Raw genomic sequence first — 23,359 nt, 5'->3', positions numbered from 1 at the left:
AAACGACATGCGAACATCACAGCCGACTCCAGAAGAATGTCAGTGTAGCAAAGTCCAAAGAAAGCCTGGAATTTCATAACCGCAAAGGCTTCGCATTGTCAGATGTTGTTGCGAATTAAATGTTGTAGCGGGATTCGAAGGCTTTGAACGCAGACACCGTCTGATGAGAAATACAAAGAGAATTCCAAACAGCGTGGCCTGAGAAGGAGAAGGAGCATCTGCCAAATTTCTCTCGTCTGATGTGTGGCACAGAGAGGGCAGCACAGGCAGACTCATTCGGGTGGTGAGCATCAGCAGCTCACACAGGTATGATGGGACCACGCCGTGAAGATAACGGTCGCAGTGTGGCAATCTTGTAACACGACTGATTTGCCACCACATAAAATAGTTAGTAGAAAGATGAAGAAAGAGAGGGAGAAACAGAAGGCAGGGCTGGTAACTCTCGAGCTGCTGTTGTAGGCTGATTATGGTAGTTGTGCCTTGATTTCGTCTTGAATAAAGTGTCGTACTTCTTCTTCTATAAACAACTGTAGTTTTACAAACAAACAAAAACAAACAAAACAAAAAACAACAAAACTGACACTGCGACTCGGCTCTTCTCTCCCCCCCCCCTCTTTTTCTTCACCCCCACTCCATTCTTCCCTATTTTCTGTCAATCCTTCTCATACAGTGGTGACGTCATGTAGCGCTCGTTACAGATGACGATCTGCTGTCCCAGGAGATAACTGTAGAGAGGTGCAACCGGTGTCTCTATTCTGTGCGCAGGTCACGACAAACATTACAACACAGGACGAGGAATTCTTTTTATTATTATTTAAATGTGGTAACCAGCGAGAAGTTTAGTTGACGGAGACTTGCACAAGCATTAACCGACATCCTCCATCAACAAGACAAGAAGCGGGAGACCTGGGTTGGGGGGAAGAGGGGATGGTTGTGGTGGGAGGCTGAGTGAGGGCAGGGATGGAAATGTATTAGTAGGTCGAGTTCAATGGAAGCCAAAGATCAGCAAGATGACATGTGGCCAGCGGTTGTGAGGTAAACAAGTGGTCGTTCACCCCGCACTCTCATCTTAGTAGGTCAGGTCAGTTGCACCCTTGCCCCGCTGCCAACATTAGTGTCAGAGAGAGAGATTGGCTGTGTGCACTGATTCATTGTTCTGTAATTATCTGTATGCGCAGAGATTTACGCAAGTGTTGATGCTATTGGACTGACTGGTGTAAAGAACAGAATATTTTATTACAGAACCTTTATGGAAAAATCCAAGGAAATACGGGGATTGATTTCCAGTTCCTGGAAAAGCTAGGAAAATGTAAAAAACATTCTTTAAAATGTCAGGGAAAAAACGAGGGAATTGTTTTTCATAACTACTTTGCTAATGTTTGCAGAGCGAAAATAGCAGTTGTAAAAATCGTGTGTTAGAAACGTGACACAGTACCATGGTTTGAAGAAGTCAGGAGCTTTAGGGGAAGGGGTTCTCTGAATGTTAAAGCTATGAAGACTTTATGTTGTCATTAAAGTTAAAGATAACCAACCGCAGCACATAACACAACGCCCAACTGCCAACAGAGTTCAGTCCTCAATCATCACACCCGCCTCTGTCAGGAGCTAATGCAAGGTAATGTGCGGGGATCATTATTAATGCATGAGAGCTCGAGGAAACAAGCCTTCTCGCCAAACAGCAGCTAGTTCATCTCAGGACAAAAAAAAACAAAAAACATTAGAAACCTGTTGCCATGCAGTGGCCGCTTGCCTCGACTCTACAAATCTTTCGCCTTTAATCTTTAAGCGCGAGAGACAGCGGAAGACAGGATGCAGATGGTTTATGCATGAAAAGAATGAACACAAACTCATCTTTTTACGGGAAGCAAACGAGAAAATTGTCCGATACTCCGGACCCACCTCCTTACACATCCAGAGATGCATCGAGCTATTAATAAAGATTATCATCCAATTTAATGCATGAAAAACACTACAAGAACTTGCCACACAAAGCCCGAGGCGATGCGATCTGATTGCAGCACACGGCGCAGGCTGGCGAGGAGACAAACGCCCGGATGTGAGTGTGTAAACACTTGTGGGAGGTCACCACACTCTCACCGGCCTTGACATCTAGCATCATCGCCGCAGCTTTATCGGGTTTACACTCACTTTACACTTTTCACTCGTAGGTGACTGAGCTGCGTACCACAAAACGGGAAAAACAAGAATGGACTGGCCACTTCGCCTTCAACGCCAAAGCAGGTAAGTGCGTCTGCGATACTTACAGTTGTAAGGCATCTAAAGTATAAATATTTTTTTTATAAAAAAAAGCATCGTCCTTACTGATCTGATGTAACAGCAGATCTTCTAACTTTGCTTCTACGAAACAATTTTAATGTTTATACATATACATGAGTTCTGAAACTGAAGCCAGGTCGTTACCGGCTAACTTTTGCTTTATATATATACAGTATCTATCTAATTATTTAACGGTTTAGCCTTCTATGTTGTCATACGCTTTCTTTGTGGTGGTAGTGGTGGTGGTGGTGGTGGAATGATGTTGAATCCTGATGTTAAATTGTCATTATCATCCTTTAGATGACGCGATTTTCCGTGCCACCACGATGTTCAATCACCGATTGCCAAGTTTCACCAAATGATAAAAGCAGACGAAAATAATGAGGAAAATAAAATAAAAGCAATATCCTCCTATCTTCAGTTGCAACACACCTACAGGCCATCTGTATCGGGACCAACTTTGGAAACGTTTTTACAGGTCGGTAGTATAAATATAAACTTGGACAGACTTGCTCAAACGTTCCCGTTAGAACGAACTTATCAAGCCTGCACGTGAGTGCACAGACTCTGGCGCCATGCTGTGCGTTACCCGGAGGAGTACCCTCCCTCCTCTCTCTCTGCCCAATCAGTCGGTGTGATAACAATTAGGGGCTGGCAGGTATAAACATCAAGGGAAGATAAACCTCGCGCCCCTGCCTTCGCTCCAGCCACCCTCCTCCTGCACCCGTGCCGCTGCTCCAAAGACGATGAACAGAATAAACCGAACAACGAGCATGACATCGTTGATGCCAGCAAAGCAATAAAATCAGTGTTACGAGCGACCTAAGAATTTAGCCAATCATTACCCAGTGCTCCTATTTCAATGGACATCAGAAGTCTTCTTTAAATATACATAAATGAGCTGCTAGTGTCAAGGCCTTTATAAGGCGGAGCAATTGTTTACCAACAACACTCTGTCAAAACTTTGCCAGGCTTGCTCAAGTGTTCGTACATATTTGTCCACGTAACAAGATTTTGTCACATCAAAAACACGGAGCATTTTTGCTGCGCTTTTCTGTAAGCATCTATTGACAACATAAAAGTGAAAAGAATATAGGAAAGCATTTTTTTTTTTTTACAAAACCCTTTTACCACCCATCAAAATTAATATATATATATGTACACTCTTTTTTTCTTTTCTTTTTTTTCAGGTATCATTCATAAGAGGAAATAGCAGGACTCAAGACACAAACAACAGAACATGGCAGGGTGGTCAGGTCAGCACACCACGGACGTTTGTAATCATCACCGTTTCTAGCGATAATCAGGTAAACATCACTAGTTCTAACGACAGAAGGTAAAGATCACTGGCTCTAACGACCTACTGTAAACATCACTGGCTCTAACAACATGCTGGTAAACATCATGACATGCCTGTAAACATCACCAACATCCGACCGCTCTGGCGGCCACACCCAAGCTCGTGCTACGGTAGCCCGGCTCCACCCGCTTACCTATTTAGCGACTTGAGGTAGGAGTACGCCGTCATCAGCACCTCGTCCGGCAAAGCAAGTCCGGGTGGCGGCAAAGCGCCGGAGAAGGCCATCATGGCGTTGAAGTCGGGTTCCCGATCCATGCCAGACTCTTAAGGTGGCTTCAGCGGGCGAGGTGACAACACAGCCTCCTGGGTCACACTCGGAAATTTTCTAATGCACCGTCACACAGTCTGCGGGGTTGTTTTCTACACCCGGACTCCTTAGTCGTCGACTGATTTCAAAAATGTGTCTTTGTGACCGTTGGCTCTCAAGGTTACACACAATCCGTAAAGCAGGAGCTGGCGAGCCCCCAGCCCCCGGGCTTATCGCCGTAATCGGTCTCCGCTCTCAACTTTCACACAGAAACTGCGCATCGTCGTGGTAAGAGGAAACCAGAACATTCCGGCCGACATCGCCAGTCTCGTCTTTTTGTCCCTGTAAGCACAAACATTTCCGTTGCATTGCGTGAGAAGTGTTTTGATGCTCCAACGCCTGCTACCGTCCTGTCCGCTCCCAGTAGCAGGCAAACATTTTACTTCTTTCTTTCTTTTTTTTTTTTGACCACCCCACCACCCGACTGGCAATTTTCCTCCTCCCTGTTGGTGCCACACGATAGCCCAGGTTCGGCGAAATAGACTGGAGGCAGGAAGAAGGATAATTGTGAGGCGGTCACAAAGTGTTGGCTGTTTATATTTAAGAACATTACTCGAAACACGAAAAAGATAAGGCTGCCTTTCCCCGACCCCTCAGATGAACAAAATAAGTCTGCTTTGGCTTAGCGATGGGTGGCGCCTGTTTCTACCATTACTCTGTACTGCAGACAGAAGAAAGATAACAAGCCAGTAGCCCTGGCCTGCTGACCCTAAGTTCTCGATTTTCTAATTTAAAGAGAAAAAAAAGTCTTTTAAGTTATCTCCAGCCACTCATTTGCCAGAAAAGCAAGAAACACCCCAGAACACGAGCACTCGGTTCAAGCGACTTGTTTACATACGCCGCCCGAGTGACGCCGAGGGACAGACAGAAGAATCAGCAAGAGATACAGGTAATAAGCTTGCTAACTAGCGTCCGGTAACTGGTAGATGTCGGGCAGTCACCTCCACAGTTACAGTAAGGGGCAAGAACGGAAACGGTTCACCGTATCTAGGGCCCGGAATGGGGAAGCGACGAGGATATCGAGATCTCGCCACATCTCGCTGCTGCTGCTGGTGTGTGCGTGTGTGGGGAGAGGGAGGAGATGAAATCGCTGGAGCGTAACGACCTCACACCTGCACTTCCGCCTTGGCAGCCTAAAACAGAACTCGGGAGCCGGAAAGGGAATGGTCCCAGGATCTGGCAGCCAGGCTTACTAACCCTAACTCCCACCAATGTGCAGCTGGTGCTCCCTCCAGCACGTGCAACAGTCGGCAGTGTGCGTGTGTGTTTGTGAGTGGGGGGGGGGGGAGAGAGAGAGAGATGGGCGTTTTACGCCGAGCCAGCAACTAAGGCTATATCACGGCAAGGTAGCCAACCCTGTAACATTTAACAGAGTCGGTGAGATTGCTGTAAGAGCGGAGTCGAAATGACACGCTCGGGTTTGGCACCTATTCACACTTAAAAACAAAGGAACAAACAAACCCCCTACAAAAAAAGAGAGAGAGAGAGAACACGGAAATATTAAAAAGTACTCAAGTGGATTCTGGCCTAACGGTTTCTCTGGCCAACTGTAGATGTTATCCTTCTGTACAGGACGATAAAGTCACAGCAGCCCCACAATTTCAATATTCGGGTAGAATCAGGAAAAAAAAAACTCCTTTCGCACGTTTCGAATGCGAAAAAAAAAGACACAGAAAGTACCAGTCAAGCGAGAAAAGACGATGAACACACTGACTGTCCGGCTATGGGGTGCATTTCCTACGGCCTGTCGCGAGTTGAGGAGAATTCACAAACTCAACAAATGCTTCGAGTGAACGCTGCACGTGCGCCACCTACTGTCAAAAAGGAGGGTTATCCTCCCTCACACACACACATGCCACCAAGGAACCGCCCCACATCCTCAAGACAAACACACGACCCGTGAGCTAACTGCCGTGCTACACCTTCGCCCCTACGCCAGCCCTTGCAGGCAGCATGCCATTTCCGGTGCTTTGATTAGACAAGCAGACGTCTGATAAAATAAGGATCTCGAGGAAAGCCTCAAGGGAAATGCAAGAGTCCTTCAAGAAAGATAACCAAGCATCTCTTTCCTGACCTTTCCCCTCCCTATCATCCCTATCTGCTCCTTCGTAACGCGATGGCTTTATCAGCCAGTCTGTACACAGATGCCACGAGCAGAGAAGAACAGTGTATTTTAGATGAGATTTGAACCTAGGACAGCCGATCATCACTATACCTTGTGACAAGCGCCATTAGACCATGGCATTAGTCCATTTGGACAGGAAAAGTGTGTTGCACAGCACTGTCTCATCACACTAGCCTGGATGTGGATGTAAGATAAATTCTAACGACAATTACCACCAGCGGTGGCAGGCAGATACAGTAATTAAAAAATAAAAATGGTAGCCACCCTACACTACACAACCTGGCATCATGGTCTAGTTTCTGTCTTCTAGATCGTTGAAGACAGGACCAAGGATCACTAATAACCCATTGGCCACTTCCCTCTCTCTATATAAAGGGGAAAAAAATCAACAAAATGTTCTTTTCTCAAAGGTCCACCTCTGGCTTCCAATTTGTCCGTTCTCTGAACAAGATCTCTGGGTCACTAACAGTCACTGTCTGCAGAAGCCATTGACGTCACTTGCGGAAAAGCCCATCGACTTCTGTGTATGAGGAGAAAGACACGACCTGACCACGAAAACTAGTTCCCGATCGAAGCATCTAATCCCTCCAGCCACCCCGCAATCGCGACACCCAAGTGCGGCCAGCACAAATCTGCCCGCAGCAACAGACAACACGGTCCACGCCAACCTGCGCTGTGACAAAACTAGTTCTCCACGCTCCCAAGTCTTCTCCCCTACACTCTAACCATCACTCCTTCACAGCAACAACAGCAAGTGGCTAACAACCAGGGCGTCGAATGTGGCCTGCCGCAAGCCCCGTCCGTCACAGCGTTGTCCTCTCTAGCAGCAGCAGCAGCAGCAGCAGCAGACGACGTTTCACGTCCTTCGTCCGTTGCGACGCACCAGAACCTCACAGACTGACCTGCAGGGTTGACTGACTGGCTGGCCGGCAACACAAGAAAGCACCCTCACTTCCACGCACACGGCCGCAGCCTACTTTGCTGTAACAGCATCTGATGGCGGCGATGCCAGCAGCACCAGCAGCAGCAGCAACCTTGGATCGAGGCGTGGCGGCTACGTTTCGTACTCTCGCCGCGGTTTCTTCTTCATCCGCGCACGACTGTCAGCGGTGACTTCCACCACAACCCGCCTAACTCCTCCCCATACTCTACCCCAACGCAAAATACCACCTGCCTCCTCCAACTCCCCTGTACTAGTGAATTTTGTTGAGGGTTTTTTTTCCCCCACCTAGTGCGCAGCCCTCCAAGCGTTCTGTAAGACCCTCCGTCCACAATCGCAGCTGGAAGCACCGGCTGCAACCGGCTGCGTTTTAGTCTCCCAGTGCCTCTCCTCCCCCTCCACCCACAAGCCCCTCCTCCCACCTAAAAAAAAAAAAACCACGAAAATTCTCTTCCTGCAGCATCTCTTGTTCTGGCGCAGCAGCCATCATCAGCTGATAGCAACACATTTGCCAGAAAAGCTTTTTCCAGCCAATCAATCGAACACTGCCTGCCCTGCTTCTTCCTCCACCTCTGTTATCTGACGCTTTGTGAATGGCTGCACAGAAGCTGGCGACGATGTTCCCACGTGTCACATGACCTCGTTGTCCGACTCGCCCTGGGACGGGCCAAACGGGGCGCCTGACCCACAACATACAGACCACCATCATCCTCTACCATTCTACACACTCACATGGCGGGTCGCTGGGTGCAAGAACTCTCCAGCACGTCGTCTTCGCTTCTGCCAGGAACCGCCGAGTGTCGAGAGACAAGCTCGTCACAGCCGCTCGACACGATGGTGTCACTCCGCTACTAGCATCACCGTCTCCACGTCTCCTCCTCCTTCACACGAGACTCTTGTCGATACCATCTCCTCGCGCACACGGTTTTTCCTAGCTTTAAAAAAAAAAAATAATGAAATGGTTCTCCGCTGGAATGACCACAGAAACCACTAGCCCAAGGCCGAGGAGACGAGACTGGTAAGGAAGGGTTGAGTTGCTGGTGTACGTTAGGTAGTGGCTGTCGCTCTCCCCGGCTGTCCCTAGGAAATTATGTATGGGCGGGCATTTCCAATCGATTGAAAAAATCTCGTTTCCTCAGCCCAGGACTCGTCTGCTCTGGCTGGCCACGCGGCCGGCCGCGCGCAACCCGAACGGCTCGCCAGGACACGGGGGGGAGGGAGAGGCAGGGGGGTGAAAAGGGAGGAATGGATGTTGAAACCAAAGGTTCGATATGCTGATAGGGTGAACACCGCTCATTCACGCCGCTGCTCTTCATGACCCCCGACCTCACACCATAGCGCGACCATTTCCATAGTCCCAAGCTATGTAAAGCGAGATCACGTGCTTCGTCTGACAAAAAAAAAAAAAAAAATCAAGCCTTGCATCTTCCCTTGTTTATAGTGCTTATGTCACCGGCTCCTGTTCGGCTGTAATTATGTAGGATGTGGCTGGGAAAGCACCGTCGGCTGGTCTGGGCGAATGTCGACGCCAACAGAACCACATTTGTGATCAACTCGTACACGGACAAGTCCGTGATTTCTGACTAATGTTGACCTCTGACACCTGGCTAACGTAAGGACTTGCATACATCTGTTTTGTCGACGTACCCGACTTTTGTTTACTAATGTATTCATTTTCTACCACAAAATATCTTTTACATTTTCTTTTTTTCCCGCACTATTTACTCAATTCGGTTGCAGACTTGACTGAGAGTATGATGCAGCGTTTACATAATGATAACAACAATGACGAAGATGAATATTTGACACCCCTCACCAGAATACACACCCTCTGAGCATGTTAGGCTTTTTTGTAAGTGTATGTGTGTGCATGCATGCGTGTGTCAACAGGGAAATCCGACTAGGAGAGTTAAAAGAGAAGGGGCAACATAAATTCATTAAACAAGTCCATCTAAGTAAAGTCAAAGAGGATGCGCAGCAACTTGTGCAATCAGCAGACGCACTTTTTCAACGAGGACACGACAAATGGCGACCACAACGACATCGGACAGCGCGGCGAGATGATAGAACGGAGATGAAAACATAAGAACATATCCGAGGCAAAAGACATTGCGACACCGATCACGATAATACACAACAGTAACAGAGACCCACCCCTACCAACCTACCCCATCCCAAACCCACAGTAAAGTCCCTTCCTATCGCCTGACCACAGATGGCAGCAACTGTTCCTCCATCCCGATGAATAAACGCTAAGTACCGGGTGTAATTAATCCGACAGTTCTCTTATTATTGATATATCGCGGGACAGCAAACAAAATAAAAATATATGAATGGTATTTTGATCGGCAGCACCAAGACACGAAGCTGACCACTACCTGCCTCCGGCGTGCCGACCGTATTTATGCGCATGCATCACTCGTGGACATGCCATCCATTATGGAGGTAGACGAGATCCACTTGACCGGACAGCAGGCCCACAAATCCGTCGCGCGGCGACTTCGTGACGCTTCAAACTACGCAGGTACTTACATGGTGTCGCGCAGCTGGTTGTGCACCATCCACAGGATGTTCATCACCGCCGGATCCATGGCGAGAGGTCGCACGCAACGCTGGCTGAGGCCGACTGCTTGCAAATCACCAGCAACACAGAACAGTCGTCTGCTGAGGTTCCCGGACTGACAATGCAGAGCGAAGCCGCTAAAATATACACCTGCACCTTGATATACACCTGTCGTCTGCGCCTTGCTTTTTATACTCTTCATCTTCGCTGCTCTAATCTGTCTCCTCCCCGTTGTGATTTATGAGAAGACAGCCTGTCTTCATTTGCCTGAACGGAGACGGTGCGCAAATACATGTAAATCTTTTTGTGAAATGTGAAGGACGTGTTTACTAGGTCTAGCCCAAAAGCAGAGTTAAAAAAATAACTATGGTTACACAGTAGTCCTCTCGCTCCTTTTATTTTCTGATATCTTAAAAGACATACTCTGGACTATGCTATAAATGGCATTGACTTGCATCTTTAAAAACTTATATTAATTACGCGAAGGACGAAATGTTCTCTTTTTACTGTGACACGCCGACGTACAGTACATCAACCTTATAAGACGCCGGCCAGCTTGTCCTGACCAGCTACGTGTTCAGAAAACCATCCAGGTGTTGTTGTTGTTTCTTTCTTTCTTAAATTAGCCTCTCCAAGGGCGATGTATTTCCAGGGTGATCTCCTTCAGCCCCAGCTTACCAACACTCTTCTCCTGGATTACGTTTTCCACGCGGCTTAGGAAGCTAGCGATGGCCTCCACAAGATTAACCGCTGTCAAGGCACTGCGCCGTCGCCGCAAATCGCAGTATGCGCAGATGTGTCCGAGAAGGAGGCAGTGTATTTCAGTCCACAACTGCTTGTATTACTAACGGCATACGGTGTTTGCCCTTGAGAGCGGGAGCACCGGAGTCAAGCGCAACACGAAGCCTACACTGGTAGGGACGGTCACCACCTATCTCCTCCCTCCACCTTCCCAGTCAGGCTATGACCACAACAACGTCTCGCGAACTAAAACATTCATTGCCGGAATCTTACAAACATTTATGCCTTCCTAAATCCCCGAAAACTATTTTCTGGTATCCACATTTTAACAGCAGAAATCGGGATGGAAGAAGTCTACTAGAGGTGTGGTGTATGGGCAAACTGAAATATAAACTTAAGGTTAAGTTTGTTGAATTTAAACACAGAAAATCCGTGTGCATAAGGTAACTTAAATTCGCTAAGTACATTTCTTCCTTAACTTTAAGACTGCTATCTACTAAGCTTAATCCAAAATGATTTTCATCATCGACAGCCACGATAGACAGTTCCTCGCATATCATGCAGTAATGGTGTCATTTGAAGCCCAATGCTCTAGGCTTTTTTTTTTTACAAACTGTCATCGGCGACATTTGAGTTTTACCCTTTATAATAGCAGATTTACAGAAAAATACATGCACATAAGTTAGCACAAACAAATCATCTATATTGAAATCTTCTTGCCGTTGAAGTCTGAAGTAGATGGAAATAAACAAGCGAAAACTGAACGCTTACGTAAAAAAGCACTTCTTTTTTTTTTTTTTGGCTATTCAGCAGTCATGTGATGGAATACCCGCCTATTCCCAAAGCAGACAACAGGCCCGACTCATTTCTTAAGTAACCAAACAGTAATTGTCCACTCATGCACACCGGCGTCAGCACGAACTTAGCCAACAAGTTAGTTTAAATAAGAAAAAGTTCGATCATGCATGTCACCCCTGTTAAAGACTATAAGCTGGTATCAAGAACCGATAACAGTTACCACAGTAAGTTCCAGTAAATATTTATTAGATGTGTGTTATCTACAGCAAAACAAACAGCAGTGTCAATACTGAATAACCTCTCCAGTGAGTTGAGAGGCCAATGACAAATGAATAAGCATGAGTGGATTGTCGTGTGCTGTTTTATTCTCAAACTCCTCGCATATTATCACCATGCCAAATCCAAGCATTTTACCACCATGCATTCTGAACTTTCTTTATAAAAATTGTGTTTGTGCAGGCAGATCAGAACCGCTCTATCTGAAAGTTGCACTTCCACATCATTATGACTGAAATGACATCGCATCTGTCCTCAAGTGATGTGAGAGGCCAACAAATGGCAGGCTAACTAGCCAAGGACATGAAAATGCTGATCGCCTAGCTCTGTCATTAAGACGAGGGAGCACCTTGGCTCCAGCTGGATCGATAGTCGGGTAAAATGCAACCGCAAGTCCGGTCTTCTGGAAATTTCTTAGACAGAGCCTGGAAACTAACACCTATCGCAGCTCCTTAACCATCCAAATCGCTAAACAGTGAATCAAGAGTGCCACATGCAAAGAATGAACAGCATGTCTGAGATGAGAGCTGAACCCAGGACAACCAACCCTAATTGCATTGGTGACAGGTGCTAACTTTTGAGCCACTGGACCGCCCATGGTTCTGAGGAAGAGCAACAATATTAATTATAACAATCAAAAAGGCACCCAAAAATTATCTAACTACACACCCTTGTGAATAAAATTAAATGTTTTCAGCAATGCAGTGTTATTTGAATAAGCTAACAAAAATAATGCCTTTATTTGTTCTGCCGCAATATTTAATTTGAAGAATAGAGTATCAAGATTGCTTGAAACCCTCATTTTAAAAAAAAAACTTAAAAGATGCAATATTACACTATTATCAAATGACTTTGAAATTTTAAAACATGTGCCCATGAGACCCATTTACTTCAAATGCTATGCTCACTTGTGGAAACACATCCCACAGCTGAAAAAAAAATTGGATATCACTTCAAAGAAAAAAATTTGCCAGAACAGGTTCTAATAATCTAAAGAAAAAATTCAAGCCTTCAATATTAGCATCCTTTCAACTGAGGACGTTGGTGATAGAATTTCTGTTTTGATTGCAAGAGTAATATGAATTTAACTGTTGAAACATGCTGTTCTCAGGATCACAAGACCAATTTCTTAGACCCCAAGGGTCACATAGGCCGTCAATGTCCCAAGGGAGATTACGCCTTTCCTGTGTGTCACTAAGAAGAGCAGAGTTGTTCCCCTTGACACTTCTCAAAGTTGCCATTACCTTTACTTAAAATATTATCGTACAAATTCGTTTCTAGTACAAATTCTTGTATTCTAGAAGTATTTTCCATTCCAGTTTCAGTTTATAGTGCTTATTATATTTCTGCGCAATAATTAGGTCTTCAAGAAACATTTTTTTTTAACAACTGAGATCTTTACTAGATTTTCATACCTCTTTCATATGAACAAGAATAGTCTAATTATCATTTAAATTTATTATGTGCAGCTGGTCATTTAAGTGACTGTTTGGATCTAAACAGGCATGCACAAAATAAAAAAGAATGGAAAGTGGTTAAACTGCTATCAGCTGTTGAGTCCATTAGGCCAACCCTTCCAATCTAAAGGTGCATTTTACATGCTGTAAACCAAACTCAAAACCACCAAAAAAACTGTTTCAATGCTTAAATAATAATTATTTACTACTTTCAGACTTGTCTTAACAGCTTTGAAATATTTCACTGAAAAGCTACACTTGAACTGGTCAACTATAACAGGCCATATCAACCATTATTTAACATACCTTTCTAAATATTGAAAACTGTGCTCATTTTTCTAACTCACCTTTCTCTTCATTATTCATTCAGAAAACAATCATACCTTGTAAAAGAATTCGAAGTTATTCTTCCTCTTTAAGCAGACTTAACATGCAAATTGCACAAGTAATGTAAATATGTATAAAATAACAAAGGTTGCAGTTGTAAAGTGCACTCAATCTGAGCTTAAGACGTGTAGCAGGAAAATATTGTAACAAAAGATGTGCAACATACCACAGTTTACAAAACAGATTAAAGGAACTAAGGCACTAGTTCTCTCTCTCACAGATACAAATATAAACACCCTTCTGCACTAAAATAAATTCAAGAAAATTACAAAGTAATTAAGTCTTGGTCCCCCACCTGCCTGTTGTGTTCAATAATTTTTACTGTCAAGGAATGTACGCAAAATAGCTCTAAAAGGTGAATCATATTTGAAAAGAGCTACACACCCCTTATAGAAGTTTTCAGGACACACCTTTCTTGTCACAAACGATGGTGACACAGGTGCACATATTATAATAATAATGGGTATTTGTAACGCCAAGCACCACAACCAAGATGGATCCCATTCACTGCACCATTGATTATAAATGAAAAGATAGTGGACGGTAAGATATGTACAGGCACAGAACGTAAAGCAATGAAGGTGTGAATGATACTGTAAACAGTTGGAGTTGATGGTTAACATGACAGACAGAAACTGCTAGTGATTTTTCATATTTTTTAATCCATTTCTGAGACCCGAGGTTTTTTTTGGGGGGTCATCATGAGTTAATTCAGTTCTGATATGTAGTCATTAAAATCAGCAGCTATCTGGACTAAACATCCTAGTGATCAATTGTACATTGGCTTTTTTTTTTTTTGGGGGGGGGGTGGTGATTTACAGGAAAGTGCAATTTCACAATAGAATATAGTAGAATTAGTTTCTTTCTCTTAACTTTGAGCTTAAATTGTAATTTTGATATATATTCATGTCTGCTATTATTTTATTAAAAATACTGGAAACTTGTGTGTACCTGGGGGGCCAAAAGTGCGCACGACGCCTACAACGTAAGGGGAAGTAACTAGTCTTATTTCAATAATACATTACCCCAGTTACTACCCTTTGGTTTTCAAGGGAAGTAACTAAACTAACGTATTATCGAGAATAGGTTGTCTCCCTTATACCATAAGCACTTTTAAATCAAGGACGTGATTCACAATTTTTCCAGCAAAATCACATCTGAATTAAAATTGTGTTCGGTTTCAAAGGGCGTTAAAAGTAATCTCCATTCCCTTCCTTGCACATATACACGCACTTGAATATGCGCAGGCACTAACAGTAGTATGATTTTGGGTAAACAACGAGCGCCCGACCATTTTTTTTTTAAAACTGTATTTCCTGGACGCCATGACATGTAAAGACAGTCCGTTCGGACATGGGCACACCGCACACGTGATGGAAAAGGGTGCGGATGATAAATATGTTTTTGTGGCCAGAATTTTCTACGTTCTAAAATATGTATCACCCCTCACGATGACAGTTTTTACTGAAATAAGGATAAGGAACATGCTCAGCGCTTAAGAAGAAGGAAACATGGACAGAATACGAGGGACGGGAAAACAAATAACATGCCAATTATAGAATAATAATCAGTACTAATGAAGAATGAAATCAAATACAGAGAATACAAATAACAAGAACAAGAGCTGAGAGTAACATGATATTACAACAGGGAGGGTGTGAAAAAGGACTAGCATTATGGGAAAGGGTGTTAGGAGTAATGTTTACGGAAGAGGTGCAGTTTTCAGTGCACGTTTAAAGGATTCAATAGTGGGTAGGTGGATATGGAAAGGGAGAGTTCACATGTTTTACAGCAGAATAACTAAGAATCCTGTGAAACACTCAAACAGAGTCTGGAATCGACGCATCAGGACAAGAATGAAGCCTGTCGCCCTGCTCTCGATCCAGTCCCTCGCAGACATAACATTTAAACCTTGACCTTTCCCTGTCTGATCTGCTGCCCTCCCTTGTTCAGTCCCCACACACACACTTCGTAGACACCCGTTGGTGTGTCATCTAACCTAACAAGTGTGGGGCTTCTTGTCCGAAGAGTTTAGGGGAGGGATGCTTTGCAGCCCTGCTGATCTCGTCGTACACCACAAAGCCCTCACCCATTCCCTCCCGATAACAGAACAGCGCCGGCACCAGTAGAGGTGATAGAGAGAATACCGCGTCACGCAATGTGCATGAGGGCACGCGCTTTTGACGTCACCAAAATACATTACAACCACAGCGATAAACATGCAGCCGAGCGGTGAGGAGACAACTGCTGACAAGGGGACTGGCGGGCCGTGTTGACACATCAGGCACGATTCTCGCCCCACCACCGCGTCTCACCTGTTTACTAGCCACCCCCTCCCACATCCCACCAGCTAAGTGCACCTGTTGGGGAGCGGACTCGCACTTTTCAGAGCTCAGGACGCAAGTCTCTCACAGTCCCTCTCCAACGCACTAGCTGCACACTACATGTTGATATATGCACCAACCACCTCAGGTGGTTCCTGACTGCCAAAACCTTGACCTCAACCCAGTGTTTTCTCTGCTCAATCATTCTGCCAGAAGGAAAACCTGCAGCTCAAATCCTAACATCCTAACAAAACCTCACCGCTGCTTTGTGCAGATCTGTCAAGTTACACACACACAACACAAATCTGCTCATATTTGATATAGTGAGCCAGCAGCGGAGGTAGCATTCGGCCAATAGAAGCAATAAGGGACTTTTTGGTAATTATTATTTTATTCTTGTCGTTCTTGATCGTTTTGAGGCATTCGAGTTCATTTGTGTCACCTCACTGAAAGCAGTCGTGTGAGTTGTGCTTTACTGGCACTGCAGAAACGTGAAGTTACAGAAATCAGATGTTTGCCTTGAACAGAAGTATCGGGTACACTCCACTAAACAGGATAGTTGTGTGCTGTTAATGAACCGGGTGATAAAAAAAAATTTTTGTGTGTGTGTGGGGCATCAATTAAAATGAGATCAGGACTTTGTAATGACTAAATCTGAAGCTCTATCCAGTTTCGTTGCGGCCCATTAGTTGACCGAAGCATTGAATAATGCAGATGCAACGCTTCGCATTTAAAATCATTCACTTTACCAACTCTGCGCAATAACTTCAGCTTAATCCATCGCTAGTTAATCTATCTGAAGTAGTGCATAGTGATTACTGACCGTAAAGTGATAAACTATAAGACGGTCTTCTTGGCAAAAGTCGGTTATGGAAATATGGTCCGAGAGCACATGGGTCCGACGTCAGGCTCCCACAGTAGCACAGCGCATGCTCTGCTCAGGAGTACTTACAGTGACTCAAGAGTACTTACGTTTGTTGTTGCCTTGCTGTGTTAAATACTAGTCAACTGAACTTCTTACCAAGTCTTAAGCCAGCACCACGGTACTACACCATATTGAAAGAAAGCGGTGGTCAACAAAAGAAGTCCGACAGTCTGCAGCGCAAGCTTGCTGCTGCTGTGGTCTAAAGAATTTCGCCACTACTTTAGAGCTCTTTCAGACACTGGAACCAGTCCTAGTCCTGCACATCTCACATTCCACACGCCATAGCCCGGGCTTGTAATGCATCGCTCGAAAAACTCTACTGCTTCTGGGGGTAGGCAGGGGTAGGATGCGGTTTCTGCAACCTCTGATATATGTTCGAATTCCGATCGGAGATTTTGTGTGTGTGTGAACTAACCACAAATTTATCACTACAGATTACATCTGTATTCTCTCCCTCTTAGACAACGTCACCTGCCAGGTTTCCTAGACAGTGACATCGACAACTCCGAGAGCGATGTTACAAAGTGAAAGATCATCGTGGGGCTGAACACATCTAACATGCTTCTTAAATAAATACACGTGCAAGTGTGTGTGCACGCGCGCGCGCGTAGCAACCTGACAATAAATCGTTATTGCCAGGCCAGACATGGCAACAGTCGCTGTCTGGCGACAAAGGACGGCACACACACACACAGCTCCTAACAAAGGTGTTTTGCGTGACAAACGTATCGACTTTTTAAGTCCCTCGTCGCCACCCACCAGACAATTTTCAGCAAAGCTTTTAGTACTAAGTGACTGCAAGTCACTCACCCACTCCCATCCCCAACAAAGATGCCTTGTGCTACTGAAATCGAACAGTATATAACGACCTAACATATAAATATACTATTTCTTTAGCACATGCAACTTACTTCTTCAAGCAATCATTACCACGACGTTGAACTTGCCTTAGGCAGGACATGCAAAAGCTGCACTAAGAAACCTTTGGAGTTACCGATCCGTGCGGTACCAACTGTGCCCGTTGGCATGTTGAACACAGAAACTGATGGAGAGACATTTCAATGCCTATCCCGGGTTGACGCCCACTTGACAAAGTTCTTTTTCAGGCAGCAACTAGAAATATGGGTGCTGAGGGCAAAATTTTAATTAGAGGGACGAATCCTAAAGCCACATTAGACTATGACCTATCTGGGGTATATAAGTCCTTACTCGCCTTACCTTTCTATGTGATCTGCCCCCGAGGCCTCTTCAATAGCTTGAGAAGTGCCGTCTGAAGAGAAGGAGACGGACCTCGACCCCTTAGCAACAACGTCCGACTTCGAGGAGGGGAAGGATGCCCCCCTCACTTCTGGCACCAGCAAGGATGATGAGGAGTGGGTCATCCTCACTTCTGGCGCAAGCAAGGATGATGAGGAAGAGGAGCGGGTCAGCCTCACTTCTGGCACCAGCAAGGATGAGGATGAGGATGAGCGGGTCACCCTCACTTCCGGCACCGGCAAGGATGATGATGAGGAGGAGCGAAAAGCTCTCACTTCTGGCACTAACAAGGGTGGCGAGGACAGCGGGCTGGTGGGTGCTAGCGAGGGGCAACAAGGTAACATGGGGGACTCCACTCTGGGAGGTGAAACCGAGACAGAGAAGAAATCGTTCACTGAATAAGCCCTCGGCACCGCAACAGAGGCTGGTGTGTGTCCGCTTTCCATTTGAGACTGGTCCATCCTTGGCTCCGACATGCACATGCAGGGTAGCGGGGTTGGCGGTGGTGTAGCGGCCACGGAGTCCAAGATGGTCGGGGAATGTCCACCGTCGACGAGGCGAGGTGGAGAAGCAGCTCCCATCACGGTGAATCCACCCGCCCGCGGACCGTGACCTGCGAGAGCCCTACGTAGTACACCATCTCCGGCATCTGACTCATCAGCTTGGAGGGGACGTAAGTGTTGTAGTAGTTCGAGTACTCGTACTTGGGCGTGCCGTCTTCGGCGCAGATGGGAGGGAAGCTCAGGTCCACTACCGGCGTCAGCGGGGTCAGACTCAGGCCGCCGCTGACCGGCGGGGTCAGTGCGCTGCCGGGCACGCTTGGCAACACGTTAGCACGGCCGCGGAGGCAGCTGCAGCAGCGGCTGCCGCAGCGGTTGCTGCTGCTGCAGCTGCGGCAGTGGTGTTGAGATTGAGGGTTCTCGGGGGTAAACTTCGGGCTGGCATCGTGACTTTCTACAGCTCAGGCTCCTTCAGGAAAATGCGTCTCATGAACAACTCCAGCAAACTATTGGGATTTTCTTTTTTCGCCTGCTTGATATTGTCCTCAGCAAAGCCCTCCAAAGGCAACTTCAGACGCTACCACCCGGTTTACAACAGACTTCTTCCCAGGACCAAAAAATGATGATCTGTCAATCTATGAATTTTCTTGTTCTTTTGGTCAAGTGCAGTAATTTATACCAATGAGGATGGAAACACAAAATGTGCCTTGTCTGAAAATTATCCTGTTAAAATTCACATCTGCATTTCCTAATTCATTAACAATCCCTATAACAGATTAACCCTTCGTTTGAAATAACTCCTGCTGTGAATTGTAGGCGGTTTTAGAGTCTCTCAGAAACTCTCTAAAAGAAGCCAAAAGGCAAATGTCTGTCAGAACTTCCAGACGTCTACTTGATGATGCAACAAGGCATAGAAGACCTCAAAGTTCCCAAGGTATCACAACGCTAAACTCGGATCTATGTACCCGAACTCCTCGCCAACAGCAAAGGCAGGTAGGTCTACACTGAAGCCAAGTCCACTAGACTGTTCGAGCGCGTGCTAAACACGGCGACCCTCCCTTATGCAATACATGACCACCGCCTGTGTAGTATATATATAGTCTTCCACCAGGCGCGCAGGTAGTGTCTTGGAGACAATGGAGTAAAACCACGATGGTGGTGCCAGACGACTTGAAGGAGAGGGGGAGAAGGGAAACGGCGCTAATTCGCAAACAGGAACCAGACCAGATGACAACTGTTGTCGAATTGTCGAAGGTCGGGGACAAGCGCAGTGAATGAAGCCAGCACATATGCGATCCGCATGGGGACCATATATAGGCGAGAGCATATCCGTGCAAAGATGTAGTCCTGGCCGTCGGCACCTCCCCCCTTACGCTACTACTACAAATACCACAACTCGCGCCGTCCTGGCACGGTGGTGGTGGTGTTGACAAGTGTGGTGTGCACGCCAGCCACCGCCCTCGTCAACCCTGGTGCAGCAAGCCACCTTCCTCCCTCAACACTTTTGTTGCCGATGTCAAAATCTGGTCGCCACGACCGCACGTGGTTAGGTTAGATGTGGGGGGATGGGGAAGGTGTGCAGGCGGCAATTGCAGGATGGATAGAAAAGACAGGGGACTGGTGCAGGGTGAGAGGGGTGGGGGAGGAAAAACTGGGCACACGCCTTGCGTGTCTACGCTCCTGATGACAAGTCGACTGCACGAAAACGTGAGCTGCTAATCGCCATCGCCTGGGTCCGTCGCCCAGGCTGTCAATGAGTGACGAGTCTTCCAGAAAAGGCCCGGATGCTGCTATCTCCGCGCGCTCTCATCAACGCTACCTGCATTATCTTGTCGCATTCATCCCGCATCTCTCGCTTGTGTCCGAACTTGGGTTCCACGGGGACGACAATGATCAGATAGCGACCGTGCACCACCTCACACCCCGTCACCACAACGGTCAGACTCGTCGTACAGTTCGCAGCAGTTTCCACGTCATCCAGCCGAGAGCATGACGAAAACACGTCAAGCAAAACAAATCGCGATTACTTCTGACTTGGCAAGATTAAAAGGGGCCTGCAGCGCAGCACGAAGGGCACAACAAAGTGAAAACAACGGATCTGCATGTATCCTGCCCTCCTCCCACCCACACACACACCTTCCCGCCGGCTGACCACCACCACCACCACCTTCTGCTACACAAACATGGAGACGATTTCTCACAACTGCGAATATCACCCTCCGGTGTTTGCCTCGCTCCCATCCTGTGGCCAGACACAATGGCAATGTCCCTGCTTAATTGTTCGGGGCTCCATGCTGTCCTCTGGTCAAACAAAAACAGCCACATGCTCGCTATTCTCACAACATTTTTTTCTTGCTGGAGGAAAAGAGGTGGAAGAGGATGGGGTGGACATTGACAGAGCCGACTGACCCTTTCACCCTTACGTCAATTATCCAAACACGTCTTACATCCAAGAGCAAGTTCGGATTTCTCCCCCGGCTTCACCCCCCTAACCACCTTCAACAAGCTCGTGGTTCTTAGTGTTCACACCCCCACCCAGTCTCATCACCGACAACTTGACCGTTCTCATCAAACTCCAACAAAGTTCCCCCTACCCCGTCTGTCTTCCTTCACACCGCTCCCTCCCCCCTTTGTCTTTAAACCTGCATCACCTGTAGCACTGTCGGAACAGTGCAGTCGACTCTTGCACTCGGTGACCTCACGCCGTGAAAGCGAACATTGTCTTCGATAATTCTCTCCGCCCTCACCCGCAAACCTCCGTGAATAGGCATTCCCACAGAGATATATAGTGATCATTCACGCTCACAATCTGATAAACAGAAAAGGGCAGCCTAGCCACTGTTCAACACAATTTCAGTTTCTTGAAGTACATGCGATACATACATAACCTAGTAAGCACACTGCATATAATACGTACGAGTAATACAATAGTAAGTACACTGATTATGTATTATTCCTTTTCTTTGCTCACCAATCCTCCCCACCCCCCACCTACCCTTGGCCAACGCGAATGTCAACGGCATTTTTTTTCCCCCGAAATGAAACTCGGGCAAAGCACGCTCGTTGTACCACCAAAACCGAGCTTAAAGGAGATGGCATTTACGTCCAAGAAACTCTATTGCGGAGACGATGAGCGTTGTCCGCTACCATCGTCATCATTGTCCTCACAACAGAGTCAACTATAAACATCAGCGATCAAAGAATGTCTTCATCACGTGTCAAACGGATCTCACCCATCCTCCCTCCCACTGTTGACGGCGTCTGGCCACTGCACACCTCACGTGACCCGCTGCGGAGGGACAGTGCGTTGACCCCACGCGTGACTACGTCCGCTGACAAACTACTCAACGGGAGGGGTGAGGTTTATAGCAAATACGTAGCATCTGCACTCAGATCGTGATATCAAACAGCCACCTCTCCTTCACTCACGCACACGTTCTTTCTGCTGTCTGGGAGAAGGACGGACATCGGAAGATATGGAAAATGGCAATGCTCATCCACTACATCCACTTACAAGCTGGCATTAAGAGGAGTGAACTACATTCAGGGGGGCGATCGTGACCCGTTCTGCTGGGACTTTTCATCAACAAGACTGCTGCTGTTAAAAATCGTTACATCACATGCTCATCTCCCCACAATAAACATCAACTTTCACTCGTATTCTTGCAGACCCATGATTACCCAGCACCCAGACGCTTCCACTGATGAAAAGCTCCCCTCTGGTGAGGGACTGGGTGTTGATACTAGCCGGGTAACTCCAGGATGCAGCCAGTGGCCTCAGTTCGCCAAGTCTTGTCTGCAGACGTCCTTCAGAGCTCCCACACACAAAAATAAAGCACGAGCCGTGTTGATGTCGGCGGCACGCTAGCCTGCACCGGACACGAGAGAGTGTTTACCAACATGCACGCTGCCTGCCTCCAGAGACTACTAGTGCCACACAAACTCAGCGAGAGCTCCCTACTGAGAGACCTGTGGTCCGAACTGCCATGACAACTTCTGACTTTTCCCCCTGGGATAAACTTTGTTATTCCTGACTGTACCGTATCTGTATCTTCCATAACCTTTCTGTTCAATGTGTATTTAGGATTTCAAAAACAAGGAAAAAAGAGGTGGGTGGGTGGGATGAACCAAAAAATAAAAAAACAAAAAAAAACGAAACCATTTGTTATTTTACTCGGTTTCGTCTCATTGTAAGTGATATTACAACACAACAATAAAAAAAATGTCTTAACTGCCTCAATGAAGATATAAATAAAATTAATCAGACACACATACCTCTTTCTTCCTATTTACCGACTTTATGACCGATTTCGCGACTGCCCCCATTGTAGCCTTTTTCTGGATGGGAAGGGGGTGGAGGTTATCTTCCCCTCCTTCCCCCGCCAAAACTCCTTTCCCACCTGTCAACGTCCTCGGCTCTCCGTTCATCAGTCTTTGATCTCGCCTTGATAAGAGCAAGGATCATCAAGAGGCTGTGAACTGTCGGCGAGGATCGTGACAAGTCAGGGTTTGCTAGCACATTAACAACCTTCTGTCACAAAACTTGAGGAGCTGGTAGGTGGAGACCAGCTGGTCGATTCGAAAGCTGTTCAATCGTCGAGTTTATTCTAGAGGCCGTTTCCAACCAGAGCAAGGAGCACCAACTGTTATTTTCAAAGTGCAATACTACCTGTGCGCTGTCTCAATGTATGCACCTTTTCGCATTTCATGTTTTTATTATTATTTTCACTATGACTGCGCACTACATCGATACCCACGTTTGATGGCTTCCTTTCGTGCAGCAAAGAATAAGTCCGAACATGTTTTGTCATTGTGCGCTTCCTGCAGCTATTGCAAAAATGCCTTGAACTTCTCCTCCACAGCTTTTCAAGCTACAGATTATTGAGTTTTCCGGTTTTTCTTGCGTGGGGGTTAGTCGGGGCGGGGAAAGGGCATGTAAACCTGCTGCCAGTGCAGCCTTTTCGCCACGGGTAAACAGCAGATAAACAAAACAACAAGAGAAAACAAAAACACAAACAATACCACCGAGATCCTACGTACATAAACCCATAGCAACGCATGCCGCATCGTACACAAGCACACCAACGAAAGTCGTACTGCGCCTCCCTCGTTTTGTTTCGAC

At 46.4% G+C, this 23,359-nt stretch overlaps 1 protein-coding gene and 1 long non-coding RNA gene across 8 annotated transcripts in view; one reads left to right on the top strand and one right to left on the bottom strand.

Moving 5' to 3' along the window:
• Positions 1-23,359, bottom strand: part of LOC112555689 (protein bunched, class 2/F/G isoform-like) — a 60,231-nt gene that overhangs the window by 20,249 nt on the left and 16,623 nt on the right. The window lies entirely within an intron of this gene.
• LOC112555690 lies at positions 659-12,424 on the top strand. Of its 2 annotated transcripts, XR_003097512.1 has the most exons (4): positions 659-2,241; positions 2,578-2,755; positions 3,468-3,584; positions 11,571-12,424. It is a non-coding gene; the product is annotated as an uncharacterized LOC112555690 (long non-coding RNA). The 2 variants fall into 2 exon arrangements; XR_003097513.1 differs by lacking the exon at positions 2,578-2,755 and having other exon boundaries at positions 1,217-2,241.

The sequence above is a fragment of the Pomacea canaliculata genome, linkage group LG14 (assembly GCF_003073045.1).
Source record: "Pomacea canaliculata isolate SZHN2017 linkage group LG14, ASM307304v1, whole genome shotgun sequence".
NCBI lineage: Eukaryota > Metazoa > Mollusca > Gastropoda > Architaenioglossa > Ampullariidae > Pomacea > Pomacea canaliculata.
Note: the sequence above shows the minus strand (reverse complement) of the source record. Positions and strands in the feature narration are given on the sequence as shown.